We start from the raw sequence: 20987 nt of genomic DNA, 5'->3' as shown, positions 1-20987 counted from the left end.
TGAAGTATTAATAATAGCACAATGCTAGCTTTTCTTCGCATAAAGCCTGCTAAACGTTATTAGATCTTTGAGAATCATGGATCATAGTTCTGTGTGTTGGCTTAGATTTTTTTCTAGAGCAAGGAATTAATATGTTGCATCTAATCGCTAGCAGAGGGGAACACGTGGATGGACCCTGGCAACTACAGGAGGAACAAGCCCATCTTTTGGCACACTTCTGGTGCCTCCCATGGCAGAGTGCCATGGTGGCTGGCTGGGGAAGTATAGCTGATGTGGCTTGGTATAAAAAGTATTTCTATTTTGAAGTGTGCATGCCTAAAACAGGTTTACAGATGCACAGAGACCTGTTCAGGTTACCTCTGACACTCAAGTGCTGGGAGGGCTAAAGAATGGTGGCAGTATTGCCAGTATTCACCTGGCAGTACTGGCTGTCCCCTGAGTATTGCTATTTCGCTTCCTCATTTCAGGAGTGAAATGAGTTGTTGATAAATGTATGATAAAATGCTCCTTCCTTTTCAGGAGGAAAATGAAAAGAGTTGCTGAAAAATGTAAAAATCTGTACAAAGATTCCTTGCTAATGCCATTATGACAAACTTTATTCCACCTGCTGGAAGGAAACTGCTATGCCAGAAGAAGCAAATTTCTGTTAACGGCATTCATGTCCTCGAAGTAATACAGCTTTCTGATCTAGACAAAGCCTGAAGTACTTGAAATAAGGTGTGCAACAAAAAGGACAACAAAGCAAACAAATGAAGGGAAATGAAACCACTGACCCTGATTTCAGAACTAGCTTCACATACTCTGATGTTTCTTCTTTTCTTAGAAACTGTATCAATTTCCTACTAATCTATTTTTATAAGTCCCGTTACTTCTACAGGACAAGGCAGGCAGGTGACCTGCCTCTATGAAACGCAGAGGAGAAATCCCTGGCCTATCCAAAGTGTGCTGTAAGTAAAGTATGGCCAGAAAAAAGAACGTAGTCTTAACTTTTAAGGTTTCCTTAATCCGCTGTTTTTATTACGGGTTGCCAGCATAAACATTTAAAACATCTCTCTGATTCCTCTGATCCTGTTGTCTTTATTCTTCTAAGATGGCTTCTCCTAGGGACTGGAAGGCAGGTACTCATGTTTGTAAATACAAGATGGTCTAAGAGATCAGAGAACTGTGTGTTTTACTGCACTCCTGTGACTAATTGAAAGATAATGCAGTAGAAAGGAGGTGGGAGGGAGAGGATAAAAGAGAACAAGAGAGAATACACGTGTGCAAGTCAGAGCCACAAGCCATTTTCTTTGCTGCCAGGGGCATGGAAGGAGCGGGTATAGAAATGTAAGCTGAGGCAGAATAAAGCCCTCAGACAAAACTGTTTATAACCTGCAAGTTAGATCAACCTCAGCCTGTCAGCAGCGGAGATCAAGGTTTTATTTTGCCCTGGTAAGTTTTATTGAAGCTACAACGTGCCTTTGGTCATGGGCACCCGCTGGGGAACGCCTGCCCGTTTTGCTGCCTGCTGGCTCGGCCGAGGGAGCTGCAGCCTGCTGCAAGGTGCAGCACCTTGGCACGAGCTGCTCCTACAGCTTTGCTGCTGGGATGGAGGGAGGCATGTGGGGCTCCCTTCCTGGGATCCTGCTGTTGTGTGGTACTGCATCCCAGTGAGTCGTTATAATAGCTTTCATTTGCGTCCCATACCCTTCTCAGCTGTGCTTGCATAAACTGTACAAGGGAGGTCTAAGTGAAAGCTTCCTTTACCCTGGTGAAGATTTAATTTGAGCAGAGTGAGTAGAAAAAAAAAAATTAACAAAATCAGAGCAATCCTTCAGTGAAGATTGATACTAACGCCTAGCTCAAATTAAGCTGCTTTCTAGAATTAAATCTTAATTTAATCAAGCTCTATATGCATTTTCAGCAGACGCTTTAGAGTAGATGGCCTTGATTTGCTCTGGGTCACATGTTTACTCCTATGTGTAAACTGTCGCCTGCTGATCAGACAGGAAATGTTCGGGGCTGAAAAGCTTCCTGTGGTGTCCTCATTCATGTGAAAATGAAGCTTCTTGCTGTTGCAGTCCTCCCTGGCACGTCTTGCTAGGGGCGTCCCAAGGGTTAGGAGTGAACAGGTCAAGGGAACTGCACTGCAGACGGTCAAAAGAGATTGCAGAGCTCTTTCCAAAGGCTCTGTTCCATCCAAGCAGATGGTTGGCCTGAAAAAATAAGGCTGGGACTCTGGGATGTTTCTCCAAAGAAAAGTGGAGAGGGAACTAAATGAAAAAGGAATTTTAAAAGATGAATGACATGCAAAGTTCTTGCTCTCGGGCAGGGGAGTTTTACTTAAAACGTATGGTTTACGTGCAAGAAAAGGTCATGGATCAAATGCTGGGAAAGGTGTGAGGCTAGTCATCCTAGATCTAGGTAAAGGTACTTGTATCCAGCCCTAACACAGACCGACGGGTGTTGGATGACCAAGTATGCTCCTTAATGTGTATGATACGCATCAGATGCTCCTGTGATTTCTGGGGAGTGACCAGCCGGTCAGTGCTGGCCATGCCCAGTCTCCTCAGCTTCATTCCATGTAGGAAGATAGCGACAAAACCCCGTATCTTGTAAATCACCAGAGGGATTTACAGAAGACCGGCTCTCCTGCCTACACAGCCTGTGTAAAATGAGTCCAGTTGGGTCGTTAGACAGGCAGCTAATCAACAGATCTGCTCATCTGAATGCTCAATCCTGCAAATTCTCCTTGGTGGTGTTGCTGTCCCTGTGTTTTCTCCTGCTGGAAGGAGGGTGGCAGGCTGTGGGATATGAGCACGTTCCCCTGGCTGCAGCTCCCTGTTCCAGCAGGTTAAGTCAAACCCACCGTGTAGTAACCTCATTTCTTGGTCACATATGGGCTGCTTCTTATGTTTAAAGCACTGCTGATGTGAGCCACTTGTATTACACCTCTTGCAGCTGTTGTGGCTGTCGCTGCTGCCCCTGTATTTTGAACCCTTTCTGAAAAGTGGCTGTGGTGGCAGCAGCAGTGCAAAGCACGCCTGGGTGCAGGCTGGGGTTTGAACACAGCAGAGGTGAGTGGGGAGATGCTGCAGGCCTGTCGTACCTCTTGCAAATGTGCCCTGATTTTATGTGCGTGACATTAATTACACAAGTAGGCGTTAGGTATTTTTGCCAGGTCCGGCCCAAGCTGGTAGAGAAGACCAGAGAGAGCCCACGGACTAAACTTTGCCACCATCTCTGCAGTAGTCAGCAGCTGTGCCTAGGAAAATGCGGAGGCCTGGTTGGGGAGCAGAGGCACGCGATGGGCTCGCTGCGCTTCCCGTGGCTTTATGCCCTGCTTTTCACTTCCCTCGTGAAGAATCCAACCTCTGCATGAAAAAGTCCGGTTGGGTAGCGCTGGCGTACAACACTGGGCAAAATCAAAGCATTTACAACATCTATATCTTTGAAGTGGCTGCTTAATAGTGCCGTTGTCATGCCAGTTGGAGGCAACACTTCTCTTTGCAAGTGAAAGGCTCAGCGGAGCTGGCTGATAAGCGCTGGTGCCCTGCTGTGAAATTGACCCTTTGAACTGGGAAGAATCGCTCCAGATAAGCAAGTAATGGAATTTTTATCGGGTCTCGCTTTTTATTGCAGCGTGCTTAGAGTTGCCAGCCTTTCTATGCGGCAAAAGTGTTTTCCCTCTAGTTTTTGTAGGGGTGTGGATAACGCAATTGTTGCATTTTAAAGATGCTGCTTGCAGGCTTGGAAGAAACAGCCGTGTCATGCCCACAAGAACAGAAAGGAAGCAATGCCAATATAACTTAAATAACAAACGTCTGTTGATTTAAGAGCTAAACTCCTGAAAGACTGAGCATCCTAACTCCCAAGGAAACAGAGGAGTTACAAGGATATTGGTAGTATTGTTCAAGGACAGATAAAAAGATAACAGTGAAAAAAATAAAAAATAAAAAAGCGTAGAAATATTTTACAAACTTCTGTTTTCATTTCACTGTAGAAATAAAGGTTCTCTTTGAATTATTTATGAGTTAAAACTCAGATACATTTGTCTCGAGAAATATAATGTCTGTCTCAACACCATGACAGTGTTTGCAAGCAGAATGCTGTTAAGCGCTGGGCTGCATCTGTGCCAGGGAGAATCTGCTTTCGCTTAAAGCAGGGATCAGGCTCTTCGAGGCTCTCCCTTCTAAGCCGTAAAATCGAGCCATTAGACTTTTTGTCTCCGATCCCAGCACCAAAAGAGCAAAGGAGAGGACTTCAGACTTGACCTGGCGTTGAGGCTCATTGTGTGCCTGTCCCGAGCCGTTGATGTTTCCAGTCCCACCAGCCCAGGAAACTGAAACGTGGGTCCTAGGGAAAGGCTGCTGCTGTCCGGGGGAGTGTTTGAGTCGGCTTTGTGTGCTCGGGACCAGGGTGTGTTGGATTCAGCACGCCCGAGCTGTTTGGCAAAACAGCCTCTCGCTGGCAGACTGCATGTAAAAATACAGATGGTTTGAGTTCTTAGGCTTGAAACAATAACAGAAGATATGGCTCTATTAAAAACATTGAGCCGAACAGATCCATCTCGTGGACGTCCTTTCACAGAATAAAGGGAAACACGAAGGGAGGGTATTGTGAAGCGACGTGGGAAGCTGTGGGGGGGCAAGCATTGCTCTGAGTAAAAATTCATCAAGTTCAGGCTGACATTCCTCCGTGTCAGGTTTCCCTGTTGGTCTCCCTAAGATACTGGTGGTGGTGGTGGAAAACCTTTCCCTCAAGTAGTTTTATCCCACTTAATTGCTTTTTAAAATGTGTCCCCTATTCCTTGCTAACAATATAGCACAACAGTGCTATATTAATGAATATGTAATGTAAAGAAGGGGGGTAGGGGCTGACATATGGCAAATACATGCTTTACTTCTGGTAAGCACATGATTTTGAAGATAAACAAAGCTGTTTCCTTATCCTCAGCATGTACTTATTTTGTTTTACTGATAATGTGAAAAAATTAACACTGTTTAACATGATTGAAAACAGCAGTATTCTATGAGATTAACGTCTGCGTGAATGACACTGAAAGTCTTTTTGCCTCTTTGCATTTACCCTAAACTAGAGTTCATCTATAAGCGTAAAATGTGTTTAAAAAATAAAATAAAATCGTCCTGACTCCAAAAAGCATTTTCAGATCTCTCCAAGTTACTTTTCTTTTCGGTCCCGTAACGATTTTTTTTATTTGCTTCTCAAATCTGTATGGCTAAATACTGTTTTTATTAAAAATCACATTTGTTTCTATCAAAAAGTTTCCAAGTGATGGAAGACTCTGTTTTAATATTTTATAACAGAGGTTTTGTATTGCTGTTTGTAATAATGACTTCCAGCATTCAGGTTGGAATAAATCATATTTCAAATTTTTGTTTTATCAAGAAAATTTTGTAAGCCTGAAAACTGAGGGGTATAGGCCTAAAAAATGAGGAAAGGCAACAGTTATTCTGCTATTACATGTTTTATAGGGGCTTAATAAAGTTAGTAGAAAACTTCTCCAAATCCTGAGACTTCATCTGTCTTTGCTGCTTTTCATTTTGTGACACGGTCACTGGTTCCCTGACCCTGAAACCAAAAGTCAGGCTGGCCCGGTCCGTGTTGCCTGGCCCTTGCCCGTAGCAGCATTGTGCAGTGCACCCCACCGCACACACACCTTTAGTAGAGACAGTATTACTTTTTAGTGCGCCTGCCCATGAAACAGGGTAGGTGACTGTAGGCTACTGCTTGAGCTTGTGCCTTGGCCCTGTTTTATTTACTAGCGCAAAGTCAGCTGTGATGTCCTTCCTATCAAAGGACAGCTGAGATACTCTAAATCCCCTTGACTGTAGTGGCTGGCTGTATCTGGCACTGCCCCCAAAGGATGGAGCCACAGCAGTGAACCTCACCGAAGGCTCACGGCAGCTGTCTTGCAGGTCTTCCCAGCCCGTGCTCCAACGTGAGTGTTCTCCAGCACCCCATGGGGGCTCAGTGCTGATGGCTCTCAGCACTGTCCCGTAGCAAAGATGTTTGGTGTGACCCCCACACTGCAGCTGGCCAGCAGGGCCGTCCATCCTGGCTGCTCCTGGGGCTTCCTTTCTTTCAATGGTCTGCAGCAGGACAGGAGGTCCTAGGACACCATTCTGCGCAAATAAATGTGCAGTTAGATCATTACCCGTACACAGTACAAGAGAAGTTCATCTAGGGTGTCAAAGAAGAGCGAGGATGAGGAGGTGCTGCGTGTTGCCCTTTCTGAGGCTGAACTGGGATCCGTGATCTGTCCAGAAAAAAAGTTGAGTGCCACTGTCTTATGATACTGTTGTGGAGGCAAGGTTATCTCAAACTCTTTGCCAGTCGTGTTTTAGCAGAGATGTCTTTGTAACCTAGGATCATGGGAGAACAAAAATAAGAGAACATGCAATTTGGGAACCTTTTGTGTGTTTTTTTTCTCCTTTATCTATTACAATAGACAGGTGATGTATTCTGTGTATGTTGCTTCTTAGCTATTTCCACGGAGAGAGCTGTAGCTGTAAAATCCTTGGCCCCTTGTTATTACGCTACGACGTTCTCCGACAAGGTGACTGTATTTTGACCAGCACAGAAAAAGAAGTGGGCTGTTTTATGCTTTGTCATTGTTCTTCTGATTAACGATGTCACTCTAATTTCTTCTAACGCCCCTCATGTAGGGATTATAGCCGTGTACTTTGAAACAGCTGTACAACTATGACTGTAATTAGATCAATTCCAGTGACCAAACTTGGCCCGCTCTCCCCAGAGAGATTCTGATGTTTTGCTTACATTGGAGCAAGTGAAAACTAGGCAGAGGAAAACATGGTATTTAGGTAGAAAAGTGGATGTGTCTTCTGGGCAAGAGATGTAGACCGTGAAATCTTCAGTGACCAAGTTCCAGTCACTCAAAACAAAATCAGCTACTCTCTATTCGTGTTTGGTGGATGCTGATTTATGGGTGAGTGGAGGCAGCAGTGCTTTCGGCATTCTTGCATTGTTGTCCCTTATCCTGAAATATGCTTTCTTGCAAAACATCCAGAATTTCCCCATACATTTGAACACTGTAATATTAATGTCTCCACTGTTGTCATGGAAAGCTTTTCCTTGCCTCCATTTAATAGTGTCAAAGTAGTGAAATGTTGTTTGTAATACCATGACATGCTGCTTTACAGAGTTGTCAAAGTAGTCTTCAAATAAGTAATCAATCTTTGCAAGACAGGGTAGTGTCAACCCATCTTTCAGATGAGGAAAGCTGACAAAGAACTTAATGGTTCTGCTGGAGATTTGTTAGGAGTCACAGAAAAGCGATACTAAACCTTGATCCATACCATATTCTAGGGTTTAAATTTGAATTGTTCATTCCATTTTCATAGCTGCTGCATCCTTTATTAAATCTTCTTTATAGATCTAATAATGCAGAAGCTTCATTCTGTCTCTTAGATCAGAACTGAAAAGACAATGTGCAAGTGTCTTGCTGGAAAAAATGTGAATTGATTTGATTATTTGATAGTGGGTACACATGCTACTATACAGCTCTGCTTCAGGTAGTCAGCGTTGTCCCCCAGAAATAATGCCCACTGTTCAAGCGGTTCAGTCCTTGATGAGATGGACCATGTGCTTAATTATTGCCCTGCTGTTCGGAGCAGAGATTGGCTTTCTAAATGATGGGATTCGCTTTGGATTCTCATTAAATATTGTATGCCGTAGTGTAACACACGATATGCCCTGCAGAGTGTCATGTGCTATGATGCTAATCAACATTCAATACCAGAAGAGGAGAGCAGCTGCTCTGCAGTCAGCATGTCTGAACAGTCCTGCACCCAGCAGGGTATCACTTAATTCACGCTAATGGATGAAGAACTGGCCTCATAACACTTATGTAAATGAGGCTAATGATCAGGGAAAAAATGCAAACTAGTTTTCGTTTATTCATGGAGATAGGTATAATTATATGCCATAACTGGATCCAAAAGCTCACTCTCCATTTGTTGACAGTACAAAATGTGAATGGCTCATTGCACCGTTTGTCTCTTGTGAAGTTATTAACTTCACACAGAAGTTGAAGCATGTATGTTCTTAAGTTCTCATTGAGAGAGTTACAAGGCTTAATGGGGAAAAGCTACAGATAATTGCATCCCCTGAACTTGCCTCAGTCGTTTTCGCTGTGTGGTAACAGATCTCTATTGAAATCCACTGCTGGGGAGGATCAGCATATTGATTCAGATCCTTGACCTTTTTGTGTTAGCTCTGCTGTCTTCTGAAGATCAAAGAGAAGTCAAGAGGAGGCAATCTGTCCATTGTAGTTGTGGCAGCTGAGTAACAAGATTGTAATTAGGTACAAAGGTCTTATTTTAGTAGCTAAACAGTAGAGTACTAGCCACCATCTTCCGTTTCTCCCAGGCTTCTTCCTCTTCCTTGTTAATGAAATCTGTTGTTCCACTTGTGTGTGTGCTGTCCCAGTGGCACCGCTGGTGCCACTTGATCTTTCATGCCTTGAGGAATCAGTCAGCTATGGTGGCGTAGTCTAATGGTATCAAGCAAGATTTGGATCTAGCTGCACTTTTAACAAGTCATCATCTATTTGGGTGCTTCAGACAATGCCAAGTACACACTTCTGAACCTACACTACAAGCTAGTTTTGACTATGCAGGTGTTCTCTACACAGTGATGTGTAATGAAGTAAATCCGGCCTTAGTAGATCTCATTTAGAAGAGGAAGCTGAGTAGCACTTGAGGCTCTGTGGTCTTGGCATAGGCTCTTGGTATTTTCCGTGGTTTAATGTGGTGCGAGCTATAATACATAAAATTCTATGAGAGTTTTTTTCACTCCCACTGAGCATGCATCTCTCTGGACCTTTGCATGGTAAGTCATGGCAAATTTTAGAGGTTATCTGATCAGCATGCTAAGAATTATTTGAGGAAGGACGTTCTGATCTGACTGTATAATGGCACCAAGTTTGTTTAGAAAGCAGTTGTAGTGCTTTCAAGATCAAGATTTCAACAAGGTCAAGATTCTTCTTTCAGTAACTGAATTCTTGTTAACGGAATTGTAGCTAGTTTAACTAGATTGTATTTTTAAAAGCCATGATCGTTTTCTTTTTCTTTTTTTTTTCTTTTTTTTTTCCTCTTAATTTCCCCATTCTGTTTAACAAATTCCTTTAAGGTCATATTTCCAGGAATGGAGCTTCTCCCATTCTGGAAGTATGTATGGGATATCTGCTGATGTCAATGCTGGTGCATATGTGATAGCTGCCACTTGTCCAAACCTTCCAAGTAATTCTTGCCCAAATCTCCACCCCTGCTCTTTGTTGGAAAAAAGTGTTTCTTGCTTTAAAACTTACCTGGTGTGAATTTCAGAATACCTTCAGAAGACTAGAGCTCTTGTTATGATGTTGGAAGAAAAGTCCAGGATGGCTGTCAATAGATTGCATTTACAAAAACAATATAATTATCACTGACTCATTACTTTTGCATATCAGGGAAAGAGAATTATGAAGGAGTACCACTGAAGAGAAAGTAGATGATGACTGAGGAGGGAGGGATATATGTGAGTGTAACACAAAAATCCAAAGATTACATCAAGTTGGAGAGCTGTGTATGTGGTTGTTGTGAAACATTTATTCTCATCATTCCTCTGCTTACTAATTGTCTGGGAGTTAAACTTGTCTCAGCAATAATTGTTGTAGACAACAAAGCAAGTCAGGAGAATGGGCAGGTTTAAAGCTACTAAATCGTCTAAAACTAAAACTAATGTTAACCATACTGACATATGCTCAAGAATTTTATAGCCTTGGTATGTGACGGTTGCTATTGCTTAGACCTGTAAAAACATTATGTCTTGACAAATCACCTGTCAGATGTATCTGAAACCATACAAAGCAGCTATGACATTCAGAGGTTTTACTTAATAAAACCTTGTTTGCCACAACATAGTCTTTTGCCATTAATTTATATTGCTATCTCAAATGCTTGCTTTCAAAGCCTGTTTAAAAGATACCGAAGCATTATGTAGTGGAAAGGTTGCATATTTTCTGCTGTCTGATCCAGAAAATGGTTGAACTTTTTCCTTATAAGCTGCTGAATTGGAGAAATTAATCTTGAACTATCTTTGAGGAAATGTCTTGACACTTGAGCACCTCTGATGTTGGAACTCACAGCAGCGGTGAAATGCTTCAGTTCATAGTGATTGAGTGACACTTGTTCACTTCTGGTACTCTTTTATAGCTGGGCATTACTACTTCATGGCTGCGTGTCCAAAGGAATCCACCTTCCTAAGTAAGCTGATAAGAAAGAAAAGCTGGGACATATTGGCAAGTCCAGGTGGGTGTAGCTTAAAGCTAGGTGGCTGCCAGCAAACTATGAGGTGTCAGGTAATGTCAAACAGTTGCTGTTTCAGCAGCTGACAGTACCGTAAGGACTTAAGAATAAATGGGTGCTTGTACAAAGGTCACTTGCATCAAGAGCTCCAGTTAAGTGTTCCTAAAACAATCTTCACTTGTACTGTATACCTCCTACATAAGGATTTTCATTACTGTGAATAATCTAAAAACTTTGATTCTGAAAAATATGCTTTATGTAGTCTTAAGATTCTGTACATTTCAATGAATACGGTTAAGGAAATATATATTGGAGGCTCCAGACTTGTCTATATTAATGTTGTGTTGGTGATGAGGTGAAGCTTGATATTTAGGGGACTTAAGATAATTTTCCCTGTCGTAGTTATGATTAAATACCTTTCAGTTTGTGTAGAAAGTCTAATGACTGCTAGCCAAAAAAAACATAATTAAGTTTTATTTGAGTATTGGTTTAGCTGAGATCCTCATTGTTATCCTACTGAAAACCAGGTGTAACTCGCATCTTGAACAGATGTTGCCTGTCCAGCTTGGCCTTGAACTTCAAGCACAGTCAACATAAAGAGAAGGAAAGGAGTACTTTTATGTCTCTACCACCTGATCTAGCTATGTGGTTAAGGGGATACTTGGGAATACAAACTCGTCTCTTTCTAATGTCTTTCAACTGTGTCTCTGCTAGGTCTGTTGGGTTTAGTTTTTTGTTTCGTGGTTTTTGTGTGTTTGTTTGTTTTAACTGATCTAGTACTTCTTGGCTAATCTTCCTCCTCGGTTCATACCTTTGTGTCCATAATCCCAACGGCACTTGGCAGGCAACCGAGAGAAATGCTGGTGAAGCTATCTTCCCTGGCTGCTCTTTGATGTGGGTTTGATGTATCAGTGTAGTTATAATAGATAGCTACTGCCCAGGAGTGGGACCATCCCTCTGTGCTTACCTCCCATCCCCTCCCTTGTGCTGACAATTGCACACAACTCCTCCTACAATAAACCAGTTCTGGGAGGTAGACCAGCAAAGAAAAACTAATCGTACTTAGGGAAAGGAAAAAAAAAAAAAAAAGAAAGGATGTAACCTCCCAAATCATCATTCCTCATTCTGTTAAGTGGAAAGCTCATTTGAGTTTCCCAGAAAACAGGCTGAATCATAATCCTCCTAGGAAAAGAGAAAGCGAGCATAAACCCTGCATGCTTACCCTATATCTTACTTGGCCGTGCAAAGTTAGATTAATGTTAGTTAGATGAAGTTTGTACTAAGGGGAAAGCCCCTTTAATGTTGATTTTACCTGGCCAGGCCTGTAAACCGGGGCTGCTTTGGTGCCCATCTTAGGGCAATGGGTTACGTTCCAGTAGTTCCACTGGGAAAAAAGACATGGGGATTTTTATTTTTTTTTAGGAAGGTGCCAGCTTATGGAGATTTGTAACACATTCAAGAAAGACATGGGAGTAAGGAGGAAAGCCTTCATGGCCATCAAGCCTTCTTACGCACGAAGAAAAAGAAATCTTACAAAAATCAAGAAAGCTACATTAACAGAAGTGGCATAGAGCATGAACTGGCTGGGCAGAAGATCAATGAACCTTTGCTGGGGCAGAAGCCTGCCCAGCTTTGAGACTGAACTCTGTTTGCTGAGCAAGAAGTGAGAGGATTGTTCCCAGCCTTACCCTGTAATAATTGTTTACCAGTTGATCTTTCTGTGCAAAAAATAACTGAAACACTTATCTTCCTTTGGTGATGCCTTTTAGTAGACTTGAGTGGCCTTCGGTCTTGACAGCCCATATCTCTGGCAGTCTCTTTTTCTCTCTTGCAACTGCTATGCCGAAAGCGAATAAAGGTGTCACGCATCTCCTTATCCATCAGACATATTTTATGTTCTCCTTACATCACTGTGCCTTGAGGTCAGCCTGTGAGGTTCATTCAATAAAATAAACTAATAGTTAATCAATCATTGTTCTGTCCCGTGTGTTTATGGTGCACTGTGCTTTGTATGGGTTTCAGAAAACGGCAGCATAGCACTCTGCTGGCTGCCTGTCTCAGTGACTGCTAGATTTCCCTCCCTCCCCAGTTTTAAGCAACTGAAGATTAGCACAAATCTTTGCAAACCTCACCTTCGCCTTTAAATTGGGTTTTGTTTTCCCTGGATATAGTGCTGCAGAAGTGGTAGTCAACTTCCATGTCAAATTTTGCCTTCACTTAGGAAAAAACCAGGTGATTGAGAGTAAGTCTGGCTTTGAGGCAGGCTGCTGAAAAGCACAGCCAGCGATGGGGTAGGCCATGTGCAGCTGGAGCACCTGCTCATCCACAAAACTGCTCGATGAGGGTCCAAAGTTCTTTTTTAAATACTGGTTTGTTTCTTTACATGGATGCCCTGCTCCTGGGGTGAGTTGCCCTTGAGTAGAAGAGCCGTGCAGAGTTTCCACCATTTCCTTTTTAAATTTAAATAAATTCCCAAACCAATTTAGGTGAATCGTGATGGGTTCTTTGGCGGCAAGGCCTGAGAACAGAACCTGACACAGATAAGAGTGACATCATTCAACAACCACATAGGCTTTGGCATAATAGGTGGCTTAAAAATACCTCAATAAGCAAACAGCGCATTAACACTGGCTACGCAACGCCTTCCACGTTGCATAATGGTGTTTGTGCTGGTGTGTTATTAAAAAGCCAGGCAACCCTTCCACCCTGCGTCAGCTCCGCTACAGGCAAAGCGTCGCAGGCACAAGTTGTTGCAACTCTCTCCGTCGTGCCTTGCGCAGCCTGGGAAGCGGGCAGTGATTAACCGAGGGCGTTGATGCGGCCGAGATAGCCCGGTTGGTACCGCAGGAGGGTGGCACCTCTAGGCCCCATCAGCCTGCGGCTGCGGCACTGCTGTGGGCCAGGCCTGGAGAGCCACCGGGCCGGGCGCTTGCACACACCGCGTGCGACTGCGAGCTGTGCAGAGTCAATGAGGATCGGGTCAGATTACTGTCTTCGGAGGAGCCTGTGGGGTTAAGAGTTTCCAGGGACCGCAACAGACCTGTTTGTTGGTTCAGGAGCAAGTCCTAGCCCGATCCAACAAGGAAGGGCATCTTAATGAACCTTGTAATTCTTTGCTGCTGAAGCAAGGTGGAATCGGGGCTTTAAAATGTATTCTGGTCCCCAACTCTAGGAGAAATAAGAAGGGAAATAAGCCAAGAGGCACGCTCCCACAGCCCATAGGCCAACATCAGCTGGCTGCTGGTCCCCACCAGGCTCAGCAGGTGGAGATGCGCATGAGTGTGCTGGGCTTTCTGCCTGGTTTGATGAGCACAACTTGTTTGGCTCATGATTTGTTGTGTGATGCTAATATTTCCATCAGGTATTTTCACTTTCTGGAGTTGTGCTGGGCTTTGTCCCTGTGTTGTCAATGACAAGGCAGGCAGGGGACAGGCTGCTAAGATCACAGTGAGGGCAGCAAAGAGTGGAAAGTGAGCACCGCAACTCAGCCACAAACCTATGTGGGGCAAAAATCACCTTTTCCTCATTTTTCCACTTGTTGCATTTCACATGCGAGCTTCATTTAAATCCCCATCCCTCCTCCTCTCTGTTGCACATCATCACTTGTCTACCTGTCTTTTACAGAGCTGGTTTTCTCTGTGTTTTTTAATTTCACTTAAAAATTAGCAAGGACTCAGATCCTAGAGACATCAGAACTCATGTGGTGCCACCTCCATGCCCTTTCTTTGTGGCATCAGAAAGAAAAACATGGGACGAAAGGAAGAGGGGGGCCTCAGCATAGCAGTAAGTGTGCTGGTCTGCCATTTGTAAGTCGTCTCCTGAGAAGTGGGTGGTGAGGAGCAGCTCATGCTGCTCCCTCTCCCCCTCCTCCCTGTGGTTCCTCAGCCCCCTCCCAGTCCTGATGTGGTGGACATCCCCAAGCCCACACTGGATCCACTGTGGAGGGCACGTGAGGCAGGCAGAAGGAAGCAGGGCTGGACGTGGAGAGCACATGGAGGTTGCACCTGTGGCTGTAGGCGAAGAGTGGCACAAAGAGGTGTGAACGTGCTCTGTAAGCCTATTACGGTCCTTCAAAGCTCCGGCTTTGCTTTAAAGGCGTCCCGTGCATCAGGTGACTATATATAGCGGTAAAATTGTGCAAACTGTTCCTACATATGAAGGTGTACCTCCGCGCTCTTAACCTGGAGGAGGCCTAAGGCCAGGTTTGACAAGGTGCTTAAGTGTCTGGAGCTGCTGATGGATGTCTATGGGGCTTTCAGAACACATCAAGGTGAACATAGTTAAATTTCGTTTGTGTTTTTGACACGTAGAGTGGTCTTTAAGGGGTTGGACCTATGTTTTCCTTGTGCTAGCATTGGCTGCAGAACGGAAACAAACCATCATTTTTTCACTGGGCAGGGGTTTTGCCTAGGGCAGCTTAGACTTCCACGGGACTGCATCCCTCACCCTGACCTCTTTGCTCCCTCAGGGTATAGACCTGGGGCCACCGAAGGTGCAGAGCATCTGAGTGCCCATAGAGCTCCCAGTGCTACAGCCTGAAGTCAGGGTCATACATGCTCTGGGCATCTTTCCTAAAAGTCCTTGAGGGTACATATGTACTGGAGCACACCAGGCCTGGGCTTTGATTTGTGAACAAACCTTTGGAGAGTAGTCGTAATTCCTGTTCTGTGGACTCTTCCCATGCTGTCAGAAATATGCAAAATCCTTCTTGGCTTGTTTTGTTTCAAAACATGAAACCTGGTTTATTTTGAATAGTTTTCTCATTGAGTTCTCTGAAATAATTATTACTGACAGATTTCTTTTTTTTTTTTTTTTTGTTCTAGCTTCCATTCACCTTACTGCATACTTTCACCTTTCATAGCTGACTCACTTTTTTTTTTTTTTAATGGACAGATGAGGTGATGCTTAATTAGAAGTCTTGGAGTGAAGGTGGTGATCATTAAAGGGTGATGATGTAGTGGGTGAACTCCTCTGTTTATCCATAGAAGTAATCAGGTTTGAGCGATGGGTGTTAATGCCACCGTCCTACCCGGAGAAACTGCCTCTAAAGCACAAGAGGTTAATTCATTCCCTGCTCCTTGGTCTCTCTTCTGTGACTGCCAACAAAGGTAGCAATTACTGGTGTTATCTCAAGGGATGTTCTGTGATGTGGATAATTGCGAACTGTGAAACCCCACTGATACTCTGAGCAAATTTCATACAGGCCAGAGAACACGCATGGCCTGGTCAGTAGTAAAAGAAAGTTGTTACCCAGACTAAATTTGTGCTAAGACCGTGGGGCAAAAGGTTCCATATCCATTACAGATCCCCTCAACCATCCGGTTGTTTGAAGAATTAGCTCTACCCAGACGGATCCAGGAATGTGGAACGTGCCTTAAAGGGCAGGGAGGTTTGTGATCATCTCTTTTTTTTTTTTTTCTTTTTTCTTCTTTTATTTTTTTAGGTAACTTCTGTAGCATAGTTTATGCTTGGGATGAAAAGTATGTATGCTGCTGTATTTGTTGTGTAAAAGTAAAAAGTCATAGCAACGCATTTGTTCTGTGGAAAGAGCCTGAATCAAAAGAGATAGCCAAGAAATGACTTGCACAATTTGCAAATGCCCAGGGGGAGTTACGATAGTTGATTCTTTAGCCTAACATTCAAGGGTACAATTACGATCCAGTGCTTGAGCACTGAAATGCAGCAATGTGGGATTAGAAAAAAACAAAACAGAACAAAACCGCCCCAAACCAAGTTGAAAGTGATTGACTACTTGAAACAATTTAGCAAAGGGCTGCGGTGGATTTAACAGGAGTTGTACTGGGTTTTTCTTTACTGGTACTTTTAAATCAAAATCAAATGTTTCATTCATGCAGACAGTAATTTTAGGAAAATCTCATGACCACATTGTACATGATTTCAGACTAGAAGATCACAATAGTTGGTTTTGGCCTGATAATCTTTAAATGCATCGCCCAGAACAATTTAGTAGTTTCTGTGCTCGAGCCAGAAAAACCTGGGAAAAAGAGCAGCGCAGGCTGCTGTGCATGCCCTCAAGCTCTTTGGTCTCAGTGTGTCAGCAAGACTGGGGACAGTCTGGTTGCCCAGAAAGTGGCTTCAGTAGGCTTTAGGTTTAGGAAACTCTGCAAACTTTTCTGTAGCCACTGAGCTGCACAAATCCCAGATGAGATTCTCCTTCTCGCAGCGTGCTGTGCAGCCAGGGTGAGTCCTTGCTCTAAGGAGGACTACTGAGCAAAGGTCAGGCACCCCTGAAAAAGGAGAAGACAATATATGCAAATTGTTGTTGGTTAATTCAGTCGTCTAGCAGGGAAGAGTAAACATTATTCCTGACACTTCCATTTTTGATTAATGATGAATGGAATTGGCAGATGTTCAGCTGGCCACCAGATGGGGGCTGTTCAGTCCAACAAACAGAGTAGAGACAGTCTGGGTTTTGTAAAGCCAGCACTGACAACAGCTCTGACAAAATCTCTAGTTCATCCAAGCAATGTGCCAACTTTGACCTTAAAACAACTTAGCCGTTTAAGAATCGAGGTGGTACAACCAGTGAGACTGCTTATGGCAGGGAAATGGGGTGTGGAGGGGCTGTAGGTGGTTTGTTTGGTAGAGTTTCAGCAGCTTTTGCCACTGCAGGAGCCACAGCCTGTGTCTTTGATTTGGTGGGGTTGGACCTGTGTGGGACCTCATTCACCTGTTCGCTTGTCAGCCCTGAGGAGGAAGTAACATTAGGAAGACGTCGAGGGCAGCGAAGAGCATTTGCCCAGTGCTGGGGCTGGTGAAGTCTGCCACAAAGATTTTGGAAGCCACCCCAGGCCTCTGGCTGTGGCAGTGGCAGTGGTGGTGACAGGGATGGTGGGTGGTGTCCCCTCCGTAGGGACATGGGCCGGGGTGGCGGGGCTCTGGCAGCCACAACCTGCGTGCTCAGCCCCGCGTCCCTCGTGGGTGCACCAGGAGCAGGGCTGCTGCTTGGGGCCTTGTCTTGCCGCCGTTTCAGCACCGAGGAGCCCTCTTTGGCTACACGTGGCGTTTGAAGGCCTGGTGGCTTATTAGGCTGGGATCGGTGACAGGGATCGGCTGTAGCCGGTGGGCTTTTGACGACATTAATTCTGCTCCGTCCCACCACAGCTCAGGGCCTGATGACCAGGCCATGGCCACACGTCTCCAGCTGCAGGGCATGGCAGGGGGCTGCTTTGGGCCAGGGACACCTCGCTAATAAACGACCTTTGCTAATGACTTCCCAAGGGAAACAAAGAGCAGTGGGGAAGGGGAAGGGGTTCGTGGGGCTCTCATCATGGCTTAGTGTGGAGCCTGCTTCTCAGAAGCACACGTGGAGACCCCAGCCCCCAGCAGTCAGAAAATGTCGCCAGAGCCTGAACAGCTTGGGTGTCACTGCCCCGGGACAAGGGCTGGGATGCCTCTTTCTCACTTGGGATGCCCTAAAAAGGCGGTGATAGAAAAAGCAGTGATAGCAAAGGCAGTGATAGATTGCCTTTTTTTTTTTTTTTTTTTTTAAGTACACAACGTCGCAGAACAATCGTTTTTTCCCGTTCTTATCAGCCCCCAGCTCCCCCGGGCGCCTCACGGCGGTCCCGGGGCGGGGGGGCGGCGGGGCAGGGGCAGCCCCCGGGGCACACAATGCAGGGCGGGGTGGGAAATCTATTTCCAGCAGAAGCACGGACAAAAGCGGGCTCGTTAAAAAACACATGTTCGTCGCCTCCCCGCCGCAGAAACCTAGCTCTGCCCGGCACCGGGGGCAGGGGTGTCCCCTCCTCCCGCAGCAGCCGGGGCTGGGGGATGCCCCGCGGGGGGCCAGGGGCCGGAGTAGGGTGAGGGGCTCGGGGGGGGGGGGTGTTTTGGGGAGGAGGAGCCGCTCCGTGCCCGGCCCGCAGCCCCGGGGGAGGGGGCAGCGGGGCGGCGGCACAGGTATCTGCCGGCGGGCGGGCTGAGGAGGGGAAGGAGGAGCCCCCCCCGCCACCCCACCCCTCCTCTCCTCAGCGAGCTTGTGCCTGGCCGCTCCTCCGAGCCGCCCGGGGAGCCCCGCTGCAGCCCGAGGTGAGGAGCGGGGATGCTCTGGAGTGGGGGGCTGTGCTGGGGGGGCGGGGGCCGGGGGCGCTGCGGGTTTCGCCCCCGGGTCCCCCCGACGCTGCTCGGGGCTGGGGACCCGCTGAGGGGGGAGGCAGTCCTCCTCCGGGGGGCTCCGCCGCCTGCCCCCCCCCCCCCCCCCCCCGTCCTGGCCGGAGGGGAGCGCCTGGGCTGAGGGGCGAGGGCGTGACAGGGCTATGCGCGGAATTTGGGTGTTACAGCCCCGGCCCCGTGGCTTCGCGAACACTTTTTCTTGAAGTGTTTTCGCTGGAAGCCCCCGGCTCAAAGGAGGGCTGTGAGCCCTAACAAAGGCGGGTGTTGTTCGGGAGCCAACAGGTGACGGGGTGAAACCTGAGCGCCTGTGGAAGTCTGGCTGCTGTTTAAAATAGAATTATAAAAAAAAATAAAAAAATCAATGGGGGGCTGTAAAAGGCTGGGATTCTGTCTCGCTGGGGCCGTGCAGGACGTTTTAGGGAGAAGGGGGGGATTCCCTGTGTGTCCCCCCCCTGCCGTCGGGGGGCGTTGCACGGGGAGGGGGGGGCCCCAAAATAAGCAGGTGGCTGTCACCCGCCGAGCCTTGCCGCGGATGGGGCCGTGTGATATGTGCGATATGCATCTCGCATCTCCCATCCCCTCCGGCCCCGGTAACAAGCTTTCTAACAAAAAAAAGTCGTTAACCAATTTGCCCCGCAGGACGCAGTGAGTCGGCAGGGGGTGGGCAAGGAGCTGCGGCCCACCCCTCCCCGGCTGGCACAGCCGGACCCCTTCTGTCCGGTGTGGGGTCGTGGTGGAGAGTAACAGCGAGATGGAGACCCCTGGGCAAGGACAGCCTTGTCCCGGCAAGAGATGGGTCCCCTGGTATCTGAGGTATCTCCATGCAGCTTTTTGGGAGGTAGTATTTGAGCAGAACTGAGGCCCCGAGATGTTCTGCAAACTACAAAAGCAAAACAAAACTGGCCGTGTTATGTAGATGTCATGGCACGAGTAGAAAGACCACCTCTCTACCCTTCCCTTAGAAAGCATTTATTTTTTCAGCTGTTGTTTATGTTCATCTGAATCCTCCTTAGGATGTAATCATTTTAAACGGCCTCGCTTTGAAGAAGGAGTGCAGTTGGGGGGCAGGGAGGAAGAACCCTGTAGGCTGGAAACGCAAAACCAAATTGCACTCAAGCAGGAGAGGAAGGAGGACTTCCAGAGGAGTAATTGCTAAAATAGTTGGGCAAATAGCTTGCTGTTAAGCCATGCCGTTTTTAGAAACCTCGCTCTCAGCAACGCCACAATATTTGCAGCGCGGCCGTGTTGGTTTATGGTGTCGTGTCGGGCAGTTTATGGCTTGGTGTTAGCGCTATGGTGGCGTTTTTCTCTCAAAGTGAATGCTGGCCTTTGGGTTACCTCGGCTCGCTGGGATTTATGGACCTTGCTTTAAACGCTTCCTGTCACCTTGTGTGGGGAGGAGCACCCCCATGGCAAAGTTGCATCTCACAGTTTGAGCTCAGGTATCTTTTTCCTTTATTCTCTACCAGCCGTACTGTCAACCTGCCCTGTGTTGCAGGGAAAATGAGCCTATGGGTCTGTGGTTCTCTTCTCGTACTGCCCAAAATGAACGGGTAAAAGGTGACCCAGGCAGATCAATCTTCATGGAAAAGCTGCACTGTCTCTCTCTTATCTACTTTTGGAATTAGGCAGCTGTCCTGCCTTTACGTACCTTTGGTATGCCTGCAATCCGAACAGCACCCAGCACTGCTTCTTGCCATATAGAACTAGCACATAGCCTTCGTGTTCAGAAATCCTCAGGAAAGTTAATGGGTCTACATCCATTCAGATTTTATTTTGAATTTTGTTTTTCCTTGTCAGCTGGAGAAATTAAGCCAGCGGAGTTGATCTTCGATCCCACAGAGAGAGGCTCTCGAACCTCGTTATGGACGCGATGGTGAGCGTTCGCTGTGGTGCGAACAGGCTGGGGTACGCCCGAGGGCTGGCAAGGCTCAGTGTCTCTCTCTGGTGGAATTTAATTTCGGGTTTGCTCCCCACAGCATGGCTGAGGTCACCTTGCCTACTAAAACGTTGACAGAGATGTTTCGTCTGGTGACTCCTTTCATTCGTGGGTTTTCGTGCAGGAGTTGGTGCTTCAAAAGTGGCTGCTTGATCAGCAAGGTTCCCATGACACAAAGCCGTAGGAATTGGGAGCATCAGCTCAGACTTGTTAGTGGCACGTGATCGTACACTGGCCATCTAAGCACCTCAGCAGGGAAATTGCGAGGCAGTGCATCTGCTGCTAGGATCATCTCAGCCATGCCCATCGTGATGATGGGTGGATTTTATTCTTCAGAACTACTTGGGTATAGACATTGTGGGACACTGATGCTGACCCTGGCATCGCCGTCCTTCTGCAACAGTCAGCACTGTCTCTTTTTTGGCTAGCAGGGATTTCTTAGCTGTATCGCCGTATTGCCCTGTCCCTCCGCACCCCAGTTTTATACAAAGAGTGAAAACGAGCATCCTGATGGCGGACTTCATTCCCACCGGGATGTGGGCTGGGGAAGCAGTTGTGCATCACTGACTGCCCTATTATTTGTTTGTGAAGGAAGGGGGTCTAGC

The 20987-nt window shown here is 46.3% G+C and overlaps 1 protein-coding gene across 8 annotated transcripts in view; it reads left to right on the top strand.

Annotated features, from left to right (window-relative positions):
- PRICKLE1 (prickle planar cell polarity protein 1) overlaps positions 1-20987 on the top strand; it is a 65326-nt gene that overhangs the window by 32361 nt on the left and 11978 nt on the right. The window contains exon 6 of one of the 8 annotated variants that reach the window (XM_040551362.1): positions 520-1431. The exons of 5 other annotated variants lie outside the window; for them this stretch is intronic. The gene's annotated coding sequence lies outside the window, so the exon portion shown is untranslated. Of the gene's footprint in view, positions 1-519; positions 1432-18247; positions 18360-19864; positions 19886-20987 lie in introns of those variants that run through there. 2 more of the 8 variants (XM_040551387.1, XM_040551396.1) reach the window with 2 other exon arrangements.

This window comes from Cygnus olor, chromosome 1 (assembly GCF_009769625.2).
Source record: "Cygnus olor isolate bCygOlo1 chromosome 1, bCygOlo1.pri.v2, whole genome shotgun sequence".
NCBI lineage: Eukaryota > Metazoa > Chordata > Aves > Anseriformes > Anatidae > Cygnus > Cygnus olor.
The sequence above is the reverse complement of the archived record's forward strand: the minus strand, read 5'-3'. Positions and strand labels throughout refer to the sequence as shown.